Source organism: Phalacrocorax aristotelis, chromosome 11 (assembly GCF_949628215.1).
Source record: "Phalacrocorax aristotelis chromosome 11, bGulAri2.1, whole genome shotgun sequence".
NCBI classification, from domain to species: domain Eukaryota; kingdom Metazoa; phylum Chordata; class Aves; order Suliformes; family Phalacrocoracidae; genus Phalacrocorax; species Phalacrocorax aristotelis.
The window spans coordinates 4,668,705-4,673,726 of record NC_134286.1 but is presented as its reverse complement, the minus strand read 5'-3'; positions in this window follow the sequence as shown (position 1 = coordinate 4,673,726).

Sequence of the window (5,022 nt, the reverse complement as noted above, 5' to 3'; positions counted from 1 at the left end):
CTGAGGCTTTGAAGTCTGGTCACAAACACTATTTTAATTTTTCTTTCTACTCCTGTGTTTCCAGCGGTTATCCTTAACCTTTGATACAACGTGCTGTTTTGCTTTTTAAGCAAGGAGATTCTTAAGTGGAAGGAAGGCTGTGGTTTTACATATTGTAATACCCTTGCCACAACGTCCTCCTAAACTGTTGGTGAGCGAAGGCTGCACCTCCTAGATGGTTCTTGCTGGTGGACTGTTAAAGCAGGTCTCTGATACAGTAGACACGAGGCCATTCCCCTGCTTACAGTGAAAGGTTGTAATGGTATGTAAAGAGGAGCTGCCTTGAGACTGGCTGTGCACGTAACCTGCCACAAGCAGTGCAAAGAGGAGCAATCTCCTGTCTTGGGCAATAAACTGTCCAATATTTCTAGAAAGATGTATGGGATAGCCTGAAAATAAAGAAGATCTTGAAGATGAATGAGACCTCCAAATACTGTAAATACCAGCTTTGTAAGAAAATGTGAAAAAAGGGTAACAGGTTAACTTACAGTACAGTTGAATGCTTATAAATTTAAACTGCCTTTTCATTCCCTTTTATATAAAAACTATGTACAACTGTGAAATACTATTTAATATTACAAAAAAGATAATTAACTTTTGTTCTTTACAACTTCAACTGTATATTCGCTACTAAGACTTGGTAGGAAAAAACAAGGCTTTTGGTGATGTTCACATGACCTTGTAAATATACAGCTGTCCTTGCACAAACCAAAAAGAAAACATCTAGGTAAGGCATGCACTGTGACGTTGGCTGAAGTTTATTAGTAATCTATAGGAACACGGCTATTTTCTGCCTCACTGCATGCCATTGAGTTAGAAGTAGGGAGCTAGCTGTTTTATAATGTTGGGAGATGTGTATTCTTTCAAGGATGTTACAGAAACATCCTTATTGCCTAATAGAGAAACATGATAGAAATCCTTCACCATCATAGGTGAGGATATGTGCAGGTTTAGAGGCCTATACGTAGAGAAAGTAACATAAAGATACTGGGACGATGTACGTGTTGTCCAGCAGGAACACTGTCCAAGGAAAAAGAATTTTGGAGATCAAAAGGGTTTTCTAGAGAAAGCTTATTTGCACAGATTGTGGTTTGCTGGTGGAAAAAAAAAAGGTCTGTGGGGAAAAAATTGGGGGCAGGGGGGCGGAACAGCCAACCCAAACAAACAGTACAGGGAGGTGTCCATATTCTACATATATAGATGCAATAGACATGAACAATTTTGGTTGAAAGCTCATAAGACCTTTGTGGGATACAATAGACTGACTGTCCAGCTCATACTTAGCCTCACATAGCATAGGTACCTTCTTCTGGAAGCTGTAAGGTGGCTTAGAAGTGTGTGCTTGCATTGCTCATCTTGTAGGGCAGAGCATGTCTGAGAAGTACCTTACTGGAAAGTACTCCTTGCTTCTGCAATTTAAACCTAGTGTGTGAGACTGGACTGCGTTCGGCTTGACTCAGAATACATGCTTAAATGTTTTTTTAATGAATTTTTCTTTTGCTTTTGCTCCAGAGCAATGCCAACCTATTCTCTTCTTTATTCTCTCTATTCTCTTCTATCTATCTGTCTATTCTCGTCTTTATTTTATCTACCTGCCTACCTATTCTATCCTTTAAAGGATACCACACAGATGGGTTTGGTTGCGAATGTCAGGTCTGTATTTCTCTGCAAGCTGACAATTTCACACCAAGCTTTCAGGCAGACCTGAACTTCAGAGTCCCCTCTCATGCATTCTGATGTCAAGCTGCTGGGAATCTCAGACTGTATTTCTGGGCAAGATGGAGGATATTCAGTTGGCCCAGATAACTTTCAGATAATTTTCATAAATCTTGTTCCATACTGCTCTTGGTCCGTATGTTAACACTTTCTTGTGTGCTCAAATTTGTATGATGAAAACAATTCTCGGATTCAAGGAATTACCTTGGACGTAGATATTAATAGTAGACATCTAACAAAGTTAAGAATACAGTTTTAGTCTTAATATTGTGTACAATTATACTTTTCTACCAAGCATTAACTGAATCAGAGAAATTTTAATGTGCTTATTAACAAGCTTTTTCTTTGTTTTATACCTAACAGTAATCTTTAATATAAACCACTGATTAAAAATTTAGAAATCAACCTCTAATATAAAATCACACTGCTTATCTGTCTGTTTATCCAGTAATCAAGTTAAATACAATTTAAAGCAGCTAGGCAGTGGATTAAAAAAAATATATCTAACTTTGGGCTCAAAGAATACAACAATTCGTAGAAGCTCTTTATAGGAATTTTTATTTCCCCACCAGCAGTTTAAACTTCATCTGTAATGAGACTATTATCTATCACTAAACAAACAACTTGAGTTACTTATTTTTCACTTATAATCTTCCTTTAATTTTGATGGGGAATCTCCTGTGTTTACAGGAAAGTTGTTACCCTTTGAAAACTAAGTCCATTTTTGACCTGTGTTTTTCAGAAACACAAAATTTACGCGCCAGTTCTAGAACCTCGGTATCTGTCATTATTTGGAAAGATACAGCTCAGAGTCTCCCCATTGTCTTGACTAAGAGTTCAATGTGTTGCCTTTATGTAGGTGCTTTGGCTCAAACGATGGAATCTCTGCCCTAATTTTCTGTTTGATCTGATCAGTTCATATTTCTCTCAACATAGGTCAAGTGTATCGATGATATCAGAGTAATCATAAGGGTTAAAGTGTATATCCCGGACTGCTCATGCAGTAAACATAACTGTACAAGTTTTGTGAAGTTATCAAATCTGTTTTGCTGCTATTTGGTCTACTGATAATCGCAAAATAAGCAGAAATAAATTGAATTCTAAAATGCTCTCTGAATATCTGTTTTCCAGATCATTAAGGCCACTAATTATTTAAGGTGATTGTCCAATAAAGTACAGCCATAGAGAAACAGCTCCACGTTTTGCAATAGCAGTTTCTATTTCTGAGTTTAAGTAAGTTTTCATGAAGTGTAACGGACTAACAGTGCAGGCTTGTTAAGGGTTCTGTGCAAAGAATCCATGGAGGACAGGCCAGGCCTATGTACTACTGCTTCTTAGGGAAAATGTCATTTTGTTGGTTAACTGCTTAAGGTCTGGTATTGACATGAGCTTTAATTAAAAAACCTAAAACTACTAGTTTGCTATCAAATACCCTATCTATTGAGTTAACTTGCACTCCTGCTCTGATTTATTTATTATACCTGCTTTGCTTTTCACGATCAAATCCCAATGCAGTCTGTGACATCTGGAGGTTTTTTGTTTATTGCCAACAAAAGATGCAGTGCCACAGAACTGGAGTTCTCATGCAAACGGATTAACTCCAATGTTGTTCATAACCCTAAAATTACCGTATGATATTGACAGAAATCCGCTATTATTCTAATTTTTTCTTCCAGAAAATGTGCTAGAAATAGTAGTTTTTCTAGAGAAGCATCACACCCAGCTGCATGCTTCATTACCTAGCTGAATGTTTTATTCTTTTTCATTCTACCACAGAGTTTTAATTGCTTCTTTAATCTGATTATGTGAAACAGTTTCTCTTCCTTTAGTATGATACAAATTTAGCTCAATCTTATAGTAGGTATTATTTTCTCTCTCCTGAATTAATATTATTCTTTATATGGGATAGTAGTATTGCTTTTGCTAGGTATGCTTTGATAAACCGACATGGAATTTTGTTACCTATTTACAGGTCTTCTTGCAGAACTTCCTCAGTGAAGTATATGTCTATATATCCAATAATGCAAACACGGATTTTGATACTTTTCCATGGTTCAAAACAAAAATCCTTGCAGTTAAGGCTTGCATATAGAAGTCGGTCTTATAGGCAGTATTCCACTACTTTGCAAGCAGTATTGCTGTAAATTCTCTTGATTTCAACATTATCGAAGTTCAAAAGTCATAATGTTGTCAGTATTTATAACTAAGGTAAAACATTCCTATTTTGGAAGCCATCCTGGGAAGAAGTGAAGAGGAATGTCTTTGTTTGTTATTTGTTTCAGTATGTCTCTGAAGCCAGTGGAATGGAAATAAAAAAAACACTGTCTACATTATCCTTCATATTATTTCAGTGCCACTATGTCCTTGCAGAAAATAAATTACTGGTTCCATTTACTAATATGAACAATATTCACAGAATCACAGAATGGTGGGGGTTGGAAGGGACTCTGGAGATCATCCCATCCAACCCCCTTCTTGAGCAGGCACAGCCAGAGCAGGGGGCACAGGACCGCGTCCAGGTGGGGTTTGAATGTCTCCAGGGAAAGGACCCCACAGCCTCTCTGGGCAGCCTGTGCCCCTGCTCTGGCACCTGCACAGGGAAGGGTTTTTTTTTTCATGTTTAGGTGGAATTTCCTGTGTTCCAACTTGTGCCCGTTGCCCCTTGGCCTGTTGTTGGGCACCACTGAAAAGAGCCTAGTCCCATCCTCTTGACACCCACCCTTTAGATATTTATAGGTATTGATAATATCCCCTCTCAGTCTTCTCTTCTCCAAGCTGAACAAACCCAGGTGTCTCAGCCTTTCCTCATAAGGGAGATGCTCCAGTTCCCTGATCATCTTGGTAGCTCTCTGCTGGGCTCTATCCAGTAGTGCCTTGTCTGTCTTCAACTGGGAAGTCCAGAACAGGACACAGCAGTCCAGATGTGGCCTCACTAGGGTGGAGTAGAGGGGGAGGATAACCTCTCTCGACTTGCTGGCCACACTCCTTTTAATGCACCCCAGAATATTGTTGGCCTCCTTGGCCCCAAGGGCCCATCGCTGGCTCAAGGTCACCTCGCTGCCCACCAGCACTGCCAGGGCCTCCTCAGCAGAGCCGCTCTCCAGCAGGTCACCCCCAGCCTGTGCTGCTGCATGGGGTTGTTCCTCCCCAGGGGCAGGACCTTGCACTTTTGTTGAATTTCATGAGGTTCTCCTCGGCCCAGCTCTCCAGCCTGCCCAGGCCTCGCTGGATGGCAGCACAGCCTTCTGGCTTATCAGTCACTCCTCC